This window comes from Taudactylus pleione, unplaced genomic scaffold (genome assembly GCF_031769625.1).
Source record: "Taudactylus pleione unplaced genomic scaffold, aTauple2 ptg000100l, whole genome shotgun sequence".
In the NCBI taxonomy this organism is placed as follows: domain Eukaryota; kingdom Metazoa; phylum Chordata; class Amphibia; order Anura; family Myobatrachidae; genus Taudactylus; species Taudactylus pleione.
Window position 1 is genome coordinate 6,228,670 of NW_028284502.1, and position 12,800 is coordinate 6,241,469.

At 30.6% G+C, this 12,800-nt stretch overlaps 10 non-coding genes across 10 annotated transcripts; all 10 read left to right on the forward strand.

Annotated features, from left to right (window-relative positions):
• The first annotated feature begins 294 nt into the window (after positions 1-294).
• Positions 295-368, forward strand: TRNAT-CGU (transfer RNA threonine (anticodon CGU)). The gene has a single exon. It is a non-coding gene; the product is annotated as a tRNA-Thr (tRNA).
• A 2,114-nt stretch (positions 369-2,482) lies between these two features.
• Positions 2,483-2,556, forward strand: TRNAT-UGU (transfer RNA threonine (anticodon UGU)). The gene has a single exon. It is a non-coding gene; the product is annotated as a tRNA-Thr (tRNA).
• A 1,182-nt stretch (positions 2,557-3,738) lies between these two features.
• TRNAT-AGU (transfer RNA threonine (anticodon AGU)) lies at positions 3,739-3,812 on the forward strand. Its single transcript has one exon. It is a non-coding gene; the product is annotated as a tRNA-Thr (tRNA).
• Positions 3,813-4,665: 853 nt separating this feature from the next.
• TRNAT-CGU (transfer RNA threonine (anticodon CGU)) lies at positions 4,666-4,739 on the forward strand. The gene has a single exon. It is a non-coding gene; the product is annotated as a tRNA-Thr (tRNA).
• Positions 4,740-6,852: 2,113 nt separating this feature from the next.
• TRNAT-UGU (transfer RNA threonine (anticodon UGU)) lies at positions 6,853-6,926 on the forward strand. Its single transcript has one exon. It is a non-coding gene; the product is annotated as a tRNA-Thr (tRNA).
• A 1,182-nt stretch (positions 6,927-8,108) lies between these two features.
• Positions 8,109-8,182, forward strand: TRNAT-AGU (transfer RNA threonine (anticodon AGU)). The gene has a single exon. It is a non-coding gene; the product is annotated as a tRNA-Thr (tRNA).
• Positions 8,183-9,036: 854 nt separating this feature from the next.
• Positions 9,037-9,110, forward strand: TRNAT-CGU (transfer RNA threonine (anticodon CGU)). The gene has a single exon. It is a non-coding gene; the product is annotated as a tRNA-Thr (tRNA).
• A 1,182-nt stretch (positions 9,111-10,292) lies between these two features.
• Positions 10,293-10,366, forward strand: TRNAT-AGU (transfer RNA threonine (anticodon AGU)). The gene has a single exon. It is a non-coding gene; the product is annotated as a tRNA-Thr (tRNA).
• Positions 10,367-11,221: 855 nt separating this feature from the next.
• On the forward strand, positions 11,222-11,295 carry TRNAT-UGU (transfer RNA threonine (anticodon UGU)). The gene has a single exon. It is a non-coding gene; the product is annotated as a tRNA-Thr (tRNA).
• Positions 11,296-12,477: 1,182 nt separating this feature from the next.
• On the forward strand, positions 12,478-12,551 carry TRNAT-AGU (transfer RNA threonine (anticodon AGU)). The gene has a single exon. It is a non-coding gene; the product is annotated as a tRNA-Thr (tRNA).
• The last annotated feature ends 249 nt before the right edge of the window (positions 12,552-12,800 follow it).

Sequence of the window (12,800 nt, forward strand, 5' to 3'; positions counted from 1 at the left end):
GAAAATACTGGCACTAATTCTCATGTAGGATTCCTTTAAAGAGAAATCCATAATAACTGCTTCAAAATAGTATACTAGAAAGTCACTTGGCAATACATTGTAAGAAATAAGGGCCTGTATTTCACAAAAGAAAGTAAAGAATAAAAGCATATTTATTTAGTCACTTATTCATTCAAAATTGCCAACCATTTTAAACTTTGATAAAATACATGTCTCAAAAAGCATTTCAAATATTTTTACCAAAAATTATACTTTACATATATTTTTTTTAATATTAAACAGGGGCTTCTATATGGTGCTGTGGCTTAGTTGGTTAAAGTGCCTGTCTCGTAAACAGGAGATCCTGAGTTCAAATCTCAGCAGTACCTTTTATTTGCTTGTCATATCTTTGCATGTAGTGTATTGTTGATGCTCAAGAAATAAGACATGTGATTCCATGAGCAACTTTCACCCCAGTTCACTTGGTCAGCAATATAGTTCATTTCTAGATGCAGTCCATATTAGAAGACAATAAAACATGTTCCTGTTTTGATATAAGCCATACAGTGGAATTAAATGTATGCTGTTAGACATGAGAGTTTTCTAGAGAATACTTTGCATTCTGTTTAAACAACCTCCAGAATAATAATGGAGTTTAGTAAAAGGAGAAGTCCATAGGAAGTGTGAAAATATCTAAAGCAAAGTATGTTTACCAAGATAATTTGGGAAAGAGTAATTTTAGTCCTAGAGGCTAGGAGAATTATTTAAAAATGAATCAATATTTAGTTCCATAACATTTGCAAAATTCTGTTAGGAAAGTATTTCCAGAAAAAAAAGCTTCAAGTCTCTTGAACAAGCTTCAAGAAAAAAAGCTAACATTAGATCTATATTTAGAAGATAGAGATCTTCATTTGAATTACAAGTTTATTTTTTCTGTTTGTGTATCATAAAAAAGCAAACATTAATCCATTGTAGGATGCTTTTAAAGAGAATGCTATAATAACTGCTACAAAAAAATAATATAAGAGAGTGACTTTGCCAAACCATTTTAAGAAAAACAGTCCTATAATTTTTAAATGAATGTAGAGAAGAAAACATATACTGTATTTTTTTTCTTTATTTTTACCTTTTAAAGAATCGATTAAGCATCGGCCTTTTTAAGGATCTCAAAAAATGTTACCATAAAACATACATGAGATATATCATTTTTCATTATATGACACTTTGGAGCAGGTGGTGCTGTGGCTTAGCTGGTTAACACGCCTGTCTAGTATACAGGAGATCCTGCAATCGAATCTTGGCAGTGACTTTTGTTTGGTTAATTTTCATCACCTTATTATGTAGTTTGTTGTTGATTCATGATAATATGAGATGTGAAAACTTTAGCAGTCTTCTTTCTGGCTTACTTGGTGGACAATGTTCTATGTTTCTAGATAAAGTCTGCATCTGACAAACACAAAATAATGAAATATTTCCTTTCTTGAATATAAGCTATATTTTAGCATTAAAATGATGCTAAGGTAAACATCAGATATTTCCATAAAATAGCAAATAAAAAATGCTTTTTTCCATGTGGTGATGTGGCTTAGTTCGTTAAAGCGCCTGTCTAGTAAACAGGAGATCCTGAGTTCAAATCTCAGCAGTGCCTTTGTTTGATTCATTTTCATCTACTAAGTATGTAGTTTGTTGTTGATTCATTACAATATGAGACGTGACAACTGTAGTAGCTTTCACCCAGGCTTACTTGATGAACAATGTACTACATTTCTAGAAAATGTCCATATCAGAAAAACACAAAATAATGCTATATTCCCATTCTTGAGTATAAGCTATTTTTTTTTTAAATAAACTGATGCTAAGGCAAACATCAGAAATTTCCAGAAAATAGCATTTATTATGCTTGAGCAAGCTCCATGATTAATATCGTGTGCAGTCAAAGGAGAATCATGCAGGGAAGTTTATAAAATGTCAGTTACAAGTACATTTTCTTAGATAAATAGAGAGAGAGTAATTTTTATCATAACAGCTGGGAGAACAATTGAAAATTAAACAATATTTAGTTCCATAACATCCAAAATTGTGTTAACAAAGTGTTTCCAAAACTGCTTTGCTTTTCTTGAAAAAGCTTAAAGATAAAATGCTAAAAATTGTTCTATCTTTTTAAGATACTTTTTAATTTTACTTCATGTTTTTACTATGTGAGCATCAGAAAATATTGGCACTAATTCTCATGTAGGATTCCTTTAAAGAGAAATCCATAATAACTGCTACAAAATAGTATACTAGAAAGTCACTTGGCAAAACATTGTAAGAAATAAGGGCCTGTATTTCACAAAAGAAAGGAGAGAATAAAAGCATATTTATTTAGTCACTTATTCATTCAAAATTGCCAACCATTTTAAACTTTGATAAAATACATTTCTCAAAAAGCATTTCAAATATTTTTACCAAAAATTATACTTTACATATATTGTTTTTCAATATTAAACAGGGGCTTTTATATGGTGCTGTGGCCTAGTTGGTTAAAGTACCTGTCTTGTAAACAGGAGATCCTGAGTTCAAATCTCAGCAGTACCTTTTATTTGCTTGTCATATCTTAGCATGTAGTGTATTGTTGATGCTCAAGAAATAAGACGTGATTCCATTAGCAACTTTCACCCCAGTTCACTTGGTCAGCAATACAGTTCATTTCTAGATGCAGTCCATATTAGAAGACAATAAAACATGTACCTGTTTTGATATAAGCCATACAGTGGAATTAAATGTATGCTGTTAGACATGAGAGTTTTCTAGAGAATACTTTGCATTCTGTTTAAACAACCTCCAGAATAATAATGGAGTTTAGTAAATGGAGAAGTCCTTAGGAAGTGTGAAAATATCTAAAGCAAAGTATGTTTACCAAGATAATTTGGGAAAGAGTAATTTTAGTCCTAGAGGCTAGGAGAATTATTTAAAAATGAATCAATATTTAGTTCCATAACATTTGCAAAATTCTGTTAGGAAAGTATTTCCAGAAAAAAAAGCTTCAAGTCTCTTGAACAAGCTTCAAGAAAAAAAGCTAACATTAGATCTATATTTAGAAGATAGAGATCTTCATTTGAATTACAAGTTTATTTTTTCTGTTTGTGTATCATAAAAAAGCAAACATTAATCCATTGTAGGATGCTTTTAAAGAGAATGCTATAATAACTGCTACAAAAAAATAATATAAGAGAGTGACTTTGCCAAACCATTTTAAGAAAAACAGTCCTATACTTTTTAAATGAATGTAGAGAAGAAAAAATATACTGTATTTTTTTTCTTTATTTTTACCTTTTAAAGAATCGATTAAGCATTGGCCTTTTTAAGGATCTCAAAAAATGTTACCATAAAACATACATGAGATATATAATTTTTCATTATATGACACTTTGGAGCAGGTGGTGCTGTGGCTTAGCTGGTTAACACGCCTGTCTAGTATACAGGAGATCCTGCAATCGAATCTTGGCAGTGACTTTTGTTTGGTTAATTTTCATCACCTTATTATGTAGTTTGTTGTTGATTCATGACAATATGAGATGTGAAAACTTTAGCAGTCTTCTTTCTGGCTTACTTGGTGGACAATGTTCTATGTTTCTAGATAAAGTCTACATCTGACAAACACAAAATAATGCAATATTTCCTTTCTTGAATATAAGCTATATTTTAGCAATAAAATGATGCTAAGGTAAACATCAGATATTTCCATAAAATAGCATGTAGAAAAGCTTCCTTCCATGTGGTGCTGTGGCTTAGTTGGTTAAAGTGCCTGTCTAGTAAACAGGAGATCCTGAGTTCAAATCTCAGCAGTGCCTTTGTTTGATTCATTTTCATCTACTAAGTATGTAGTTTGTTGTTGATTCATTACAATATGAGACGTGACAACTGTAGTAGCTTTCACCCAGGCTTACTTGATGAACAATGTACTACATTTCTAGAAAATGTCCATATCAGAAAAACACAAAATAATGCTATATTCCCATTCTTGAGTATAAGCTATTTTTTTTTAAATAAACTGATGCTAAGGTAAACATCAGAAATTTCCAGAAAATAGCATTTATTATGCTTGAGCAAGCTCCATGATTAATATCGTGTGCAGTCAAAGGAGAATCATGCAGGGAAGTTTATAAAATGTCAGTTACATGTACATTTTCTTAGATAAATAGAGAGAGAGTAATTTTTATCATAACAGCTGGGAGAACAATTGAAAATTAAACAATATTTAGTTCCATAACATCCAAAATTGTGTTAACAAAGTGTTTCCAAAACTGCTTTGCTTTTCTTGAAAAAGCTTAAAGATAAAATGCTAAAAATTGTTCTATCTTTTTAAGATACTTTTTAATTTTACTTCATGTTTTTACTATGTGAGCATCAGAAAATACTGGCACTAATTCTCATGTAGGATTCCTTTAAAGAGAAATCCATAATAACTGCTTCAAAATAGTATACTTGAAAGTCACTTGGCAATACATTGTAAGAAATAAGGGCCTGTATTTCACAAAAGAAAGGAAAGAATAAAAGCATATTTATTTAGTCACTTATTCATTCAAAATTGCCAACCATTTTAAACTTTGATAAAATACATGTCTCAAAAAGCATTTCAAATATTTTTACCAAAAATTATACTTTACATATATTTTTTTTAATATTAAACAGGGGCTTCTATATGGTGCTGTGGCTTAGTTGGTTAAAGTGCCTGTCTCGTAAACAGGAGATCCTGAGTTCAAATCTCAGCAGTACCTTTTATTTGCTTGTCATATCTTTGCATGTAGTGTATTGTTGATGCTCAAGAAATAAGACATGTGATTCCATGAGCAACTTTCACCCCAGTTCACTTGGTCAGCAATATAGTTCATTTCTAGATGCAGTCCATATTAGAAGACAATAAAACATGTTCCTGTTTTGATATAAGCCATACAGTGGAATTAAATGTATGCTGTTAGACATGAGAGTTTTCTAGAGAATACTTTGCATTCTGTTTAAACAACCTCCAGAATAATAATGGAGTTTAGTAAAAGGAGAAGTCCATAGGAAGTGTGAAAATATCTAAAGCAAAGTATGTTTACCAAGATAATTTGGGAAAGAGTAATTTTAGTCCTAGAGGCTAGGAGAATTATTTAAAAATGAATCAATATTTAGTTCCATAACATTTGCAAAATTCTGTTAGGAAAGTATTTCCAGAAAAAAAAGCTTCAAGTCTCTTGAACAAGCTTCAAGAAAAAAAGCTAACATTAGATCTATATTTAGAAGATAGAGATCTTCATTTGAATTACAAGTTTATTTTTTCTGTTTGTGTATCATAAAAAAGCAAACATTAATCCATTGTAGGATGCTTTTAAAGAGAATGCTATAATAACTGCTACAAAAAAATAATATAAGAGAGTGACTTTGCCAAACCATTTTAAGAAAAACAGTCCTATAATTTTTAAATGAATGTAGAGAAGAAAACATATACTGTATTTTTTTTCTTTATTTTTACCTTTTAAAGAATCGATTAAGCATCGGCCTTTTTAAGGATCTCAAAAAATGTTACCATAAAACATACATGAGATATATCATTTTTCATTATATGACACTTTGGAGCAGGTGGTGCTGTGGCTTAGCTGGTTAACACGCCTGTCTAGTATACAGGAGATCCTGCAATCGAATCTTGGCAGTGACTTTTGTTTGGTTAATTTTCATCACCTTATTATGTAGTTTGTTGTTGATTCATGATAATATGAGATGTGAAAACTTTAGCAGTCTTCTTTCTGGCTTACTTGGTGGACAATGTTCTATGTTTCTAGATAAAGTCTGCATCTGACAAACACAAAATAATGAAATATTTCCTTTCTTGAATATAAGCTATATTTTAGCATTAAAATGATGCTAAGGTAAACATCAGATATTTCCATAAAATAGCAAATAAAAAATGCTTCTTTCCATGTGGTGATGTGGCTTAGTTCGTTAAAGCGCCTGTCTAGTAAACAGGAGATCCTGAGTTCAAATCTCAGTAGTGCCTTTGTTTGATTCATTTTCATCTACTAAGTATGTTGTTTGTTGTTGATTTATTACAATATGAGACGTGACAACTGTAGTAGCTTTCACCCAGGCTTACTTGATGAACAATGTACTACATTTCTAGAAAAAGTCCATATCAGAATAACACAAAATAATGCTATATTCCCATTCTTGAGTAAAAGCTATTTTTTTTTAAATAAACTGATGCTAAGGTAAACATCAGAAATTTCCAGAAAATAGCATTTATTATGCTTGAGCAAGCTCCATGATTAATATCATGTGCAGTCAAAGGAGAATCATGCAGGGAAGTTTATAAAATGTCAGTTACAAGTACATTTTCTAAGATAAATAGAGAGAGAGTAATTTTTATCATAACAGCTGGGAGAACAATTGAAAATTAAACAATATTTAGTTCCATAACATCCAAAATTGTGTTAACAAAGTGTTTCCAAAACTGCTTTGCTTTTCTTGAAAAAGCTTAAAGATAAAATGCTAAAAATTGTTCTATCTTTTTAAGATACTTTTTAATTTTACTTCATGTTTTTACTATGTGAGCATCAGAAAATACTGGCACTAATTCTCATGTAGGATTCCTTTAAAGAGAAATCCATAATAACTGCTACAAAATAGTATACTAGAAAGTCACTTGGCAATACATTGTAAGAAATAAGGGCCTGTATTTCACAAAAGAAAGGAGAGAATAAAAACATATTTATTTAGTCACTTATTCATTCAAAATTGCCAACCATTTTAAACTTTGATAAAATACATGTCTCAAAAAGCATTTCAAATATTTTTACCAAAAATTATACTTTACATATATTGTTTTTCAATATTAAACAGGGGCTTTTATATGGTGCTGTGGCCTAGTTGGTTAAAGTGCCTGTCTTGTAAACAGGAGATCCTGAGTTCAAATCTCAGCAGTACCTTTTATTTGCTTGTCATATCTTAGCATGTAGTGTATTGTTGATGCTCAAGAAATAAGACGTGATTCCATTAGCAACTTTCACCCCAGTTCACTTGGTCAGCAATACAGTTCATTTCTAGATGCAGTCCATATTAGAAGACAATAAAACATGTACCTGTTTTGATATAAGCCATACAGTGGAATTAAATGTATGCTGTTAGACATGAGAGTTTTCTAGAGAATACTTTGCATTCTGTTTAAACAACCTCCAGAATAATAATGGAGTTTAGTAAATGGAGAAGTCCTTAGGAAGTGTGAAAATATCTAAAGCAAAGTATGTTTACCAAGATAATTTGGGAAAGAGTAATTTTAGTCCTAGAGGCTAGGAGAATTATTTAAAAATGAATCAATATTTAGTTCCATAACATTTGCAAAATTCTGTTAGGAAAGTATTTCCAGAAAAAAAAGCTTCAAGTCTCTTGAACAAGCTTCAAGAAAAAAAGCTAACATTAGATCTATATTTAGAAGATAGAGATCTTCATTTGAATTACAAGTTTATTTTTTCTGTTTGTGTATCATAAAAAAGCAAACATTAATCCATTGTAGGATGCTTTTAAAGAGAATGCTATAATAACTGCTACAAAAAAATAATATAAGAGAGTGACTTTGCCAAACCATTTTAAGAAAAACAGTCCTATACTTTTTAAATGAATGTAGAGAAGAAAAAATATACTGTATTTTTTTTCTTTATTTTTACCTTTTAAAGAATCGATTAAGCATTGGCCTTTTTAAGGATCTCAAAAAATGTTACCATAAAACATACATGAGATATATAATTTTTCATTATATGACACTTTGGAGCAGGTGGTGCTGTGGCTTAGCTGGTTAACACGCCTGTCTAGTATACAGGAGATCCTGCAATCGAATCTTGGCAGTGACTTTTGTTTGGTTAATTTTCATCACCTTATTATGTAGTTTGTTGTTGATTCATGACAATATGAGATGTGAAAACTTTAGCAGTCTTCTTTCTGGCTTACTTGGTGGACAATGTTCTATGTTTCTAGATAAAGTCTACATCTGACAAACACAAAATAATGCAATATTTCCTTTCTTGAATATAAGCTATATTTTAGCAATAAAATGATGCTAAGGTAAACATCAGATATTTCCATAAAATAGCATGTAGAAAAGCTTCCTTCCATGTGGTGCTGTGGCTTAGTTGGTTAAAGTGCCTGTCTAGTAAACAGGAGATCCTGAGTTCAAATCTCAGCAGTGCCTTTGTTTGATTCATTTTCATCTACTAAGTATGTAGTTTGTTGTTGATTCATTACAATATGAGACGTGACAACTGTAGTAGCTTTCACCCAGGCTTACTTGATGAACAATGTACTACATTTCTAGAAAATGTCCATATCAGAAAAACACAAAATAATGCTATATTCCCATTCTTGAGTATAAGCTATTTTTTTTTTAAATAAACTGATGCTAAGGTAAACATCAGAAATTTCCAGAAAATAGCATTTATTATGCTTGAGCAAGCTCCATGATTAATATCGTGTGCAGTCAAAGGAGAATCATGCAGGGAAGTTTATAAAATGTCAGTTACAAGTACATTTTCTTAGATAAATAGAGAGAGAGTAATTTTTATCATAACAGCTGGGAGAACAATTGAAAATTAAACAATATTTAGTTCCATAACATCCAAAATTGTGTTAACAAAGTGTTTCCAAAACTGCTTTGCTTTTCTTGAAAAAGCTTAAAGATAAAATGCTAAAAATTGTTCTATCTTTTTAAGATACTTTTTAATTTTACTTCATGTTTTTACTATGTGAGCATCAGAAAATACTGGCACTAATTCTCATGTAGGATTCCTTTAAAGAGAAATCCATAATAACTGCTACAAAATAGTATACTAGAAAGTCACTTGGCAATACATTGTAAGAAATAAGGGCCTGTATTTCACAAAAGAAAGGAGAGAATAAAAACATATTTATTTAGTCACTTATTCATTCAAAATTGCCAACCATTTTAAACTTTGATAAAATACATGTCTCAAAAAGCATTTCAAATATTTTTACCAAAAATTATACTTTACATATATTTTTTTTAATATTAAACAGGGGCTTCTATATGGTGCTGTGGCTTAGTTGGTTAAAGTGCCTGTCTCGTAAACAGGAGATCCTGAGTTCAAATCTCAGCAGTACCTTTTATTTGCTTGTCATATCTTAGCATGTAGTGTATTTTTGATGCTCAAGAAATAAGACATGTGATTCCATGAGCAACTTTCACCCCAGTTCACTTGGTCAGCAATACAGTTCATTTCTAGATGCAGTCCATATTAGAAGACAATAAAACATGTTCCTGTTTTGATATAAGCCATACAGTTGAATTAAATGTATGCTGTTAGACATGAGAGTTTTCTAGAGAATACTTTGCATTCTGTTTAAACAACCTCCAGAATAATAATGGAGTTTAGTAAAAGGAGAAGTCCATAGGAAGTGTGAAAATATCTAAAGCAAAGTATGTTTACCAAGATAATTTGGGAAAGAGTAATTTTAGTCCTAGAGACTAGGAGAATTATTTAAAAATGAATCAATATTTAGTTCCATAACATTTGCAAAATTCTGTTAGGAAAGTATTTCCAGAAAAAAAAGCTTCATGTCTCTTGAACAAGCTTCAAGAAAAAAAGCTAACATTAGATCTATATTTAAAAGATAGAGATCTTCATTTGAATTACAAGTTTATTTTTTCTGTTTATGTATCATAAAAAAGCAAACATTAATCCATTGTAGGATGCTTTTAAAGAGAATGCTATAATAACTGGTACAAAAAAATAATAAGAGAGTGACTTTGACAAACCATTTTAAGAAAAACAGTCCTATAATTTTTAAATGAATGTAGAGAAGAAAACATATACTGTATTTTTTTTCTTTATTTTTACCTTTTAAAGAATCGATTAAGCATCAGCCTTTTTAAGGATCTCAAAAAATGTTACCATAAAACATACATGAGATATATAATTTTTCATTATATGACACTTTGGAGCAGGTGGTGCTGTGGCTTAGCTGGTTAACACGCCTGTCTAGTATACAGGAGATCCTGCAATCGAATCTTGGCAGTGACTTTTGTTTGGTTAATTTTCATCACCTTATTATGTAGTTTGTTGTTGATTCATGACAATATGAGATGTGAAAACTTTAGCAGTCTTCTTTCTGGCTTACTTGGTGGACAATGTTCTATGTTTCTAGATAAAGTCTACATCTGACAAACACAAAATAATGCAATATTTCCTTTCTTGAATATAAGCTATATTTTAGCAATAAAATGATGCTAAGGTAAACATCAGATATTTCCATAAAATAGCATGTAGAAAAGCTTCCTTCTATGTGGTGCTGTGGCTTAGTTGGTTAAAGTGCCTGTCTAGTAAACAGGAGATCCTGAGTTCAAATCTCAGCAGTGCCTTTGTTTGATTCATTTTCATCTACTAAGTATGTAGTTTGTTGTTGATTCATTACAATATGAGACGTGACAACTGTAGTAGCTTTCACCCAGGCTTACTTGATGAACAATGTACTACATTTCTAGAAAATGTCCATATCAGAAAAACACAAAATAATGCTATATTCCCATTCTTGAGTATAAGCTATTTTTTTTTTAAATAAACTGATGCTAAGGCAAACATCAGAAATTTCCAGAAAATAGCATTTATTATGCTTGAGCAAGCTCCATGATTAATATCGTGTGCAGTCAAAGGAGAATCATGCAGGGAAGTTTATAAAATGTCAGTTACAAGTACATTTTCTTAGATAAATAGAGAGAGAGTAATTTTTATCATAACAGCTGGGAGAACAATTGAAAATTAAACAATATTTAGTTCCATAACATCCAAAATTGTGTTAACAAAGTGTTTCCAAAACTGCTTTGCTTTTCTTGAAAAAGCTTAAAGATAAAATGCTAAAAATTGTTCTATCTTTTTAAGATACTTTTTAATTTTACTTCATGTTTTTACTATGTGAGCATCAGAAAATATTGGCACTAATTCTCATGTAGGATTCCTTTAAAGAGAAATCCATAATAACTGCTACAAAATAGTATACTAGAAAGTCACTTGGCAAAACATTGTAAGAAATAAGGGCCTGTATTTCACAAAAGAAAGGAGAGAATAAAAGCATATTTATTTAGTCACTTATTCATTCAAAATTGCCAACCATTTTAAACTTTGATAAAATACATTTCTCAAAAAGCATTTCAAATATTTTTACCAAAAATTATACTTTACATATATTGTTTATCAATATTAAACAGGGGCTTTTATATGGTGCTGTGGCCTAGTTGGTTAAAGTGCCTGTCTTGTAAACAGGAGATCCTGAGTTCAAATCTCAGCAGTACCTTTTATTTGCTTGTCATATCTTAGCATGTAGTGTATTGTTGATGCTCAAGAAATAAGACGTGATTCCATTAGCAACTTTCACCCCAGTTCACTTGGTCAGCAATACAGTTCATTTCTAGATGCAGTCCATATTAGAAGACAATAAAACATGTACCTGTTTTGATATAAGCCATACAGTGGAATTAAATGTATGCTGTTAGACATGAGAGTTTTCTAGAGAATACTTTGCATTCTGTTTAAACAACCTCCAGAATAATAATGGAGTTTAGTAAATGGAGAAGTCCTTAGGAAGTGTGAAAATATCTAAAGCAAAGTATGTTTACCAAGATAATTTGGGAAAGAGTAATTTTAGTCCTAGAGGCTAGGAGAATTATTTAAAAATGAATCAATATTTAGTTCCATAACATTTGCAAAATTCTGTTAGGAAAGTATTTCCAGAAAAAAAAGCTTCAAGTCTCTTGAACAAGCTTCAAGAAAAAAAGCTAACATTAGATCTATATTTAGAAGATAGAGATCTTCATTTGAATTACAAGTTTATTTTTTCTGTTTGTGTATCATAAAAAAGCAAACATTAATCCATTGTAGGATGCTTTTAAAGAGAATGCTATAATAACTGCTACAAAAAAATAATATAAGAGAGTGACTTTGCCAAACCATTTTAAGAAAAACAGTCCTATAATTTTTAAATGAATGTAGAGAAGAAAACATATACTGTATTTTTTTTCTTTATTTTTACCTTTTAAAGAATCGATTAAGCATTGGCCTTTTTAAGGATCTCAAAAAATGTTACCATAAAACATACATGAGATATATAATTTTTCATTATATGACACTTTGGAGCAGGTGGTGCTGTGGCTTAGCTGGTTAACACGCCTGTCTAGTATACAGGAGATCCTGCAATCGAATCTTGGCAGTGACTTTTGTTTGGTTAATTTTCATCACCTTATTATGTAGTTTGTTGTTGATTCATGACAATATGAGATGTGAAAACTTTAGCAGTCTTCTTTCTGGCTTACTTGGTGGACAATGTTCTATGTTTCTAGATAAAGTCTACATCTGACAAACACAAAATAATGCAATATTTCCTTTCTTGAATATAAGCTATATTTTAGCAATAAAATGATGCTAAGGTAAACATCAGATATTTCCATAAAATAGCATGTAGAAAAGCTTCCTTCCATGTGGTGCTGTGGCTTAGTTGGTTAAAGTGCCTGTCTAGTAAACAGTAGATCCTGAGTTCAAATCTCAGCAGTGCCTTTGTTTGATTCATTTTCATCTACTAAGTATGTAGTTTGTTGTTGATTCATTACAATATGAGACGTGACAACTGTAGTAGCTTTCACCCAGGCTTACTTGATGAACAATGTACTACATTTCTAGAAAATGTCCATATCAGAAAAACACAAAATAATGCTATATTCCCATTCTTGAGTATAAGCTATTTTTTTTTTAAATAAACTGATGCTAAGGTAAACATCAGAAATTTCCAGAAAATAGCATTTATTA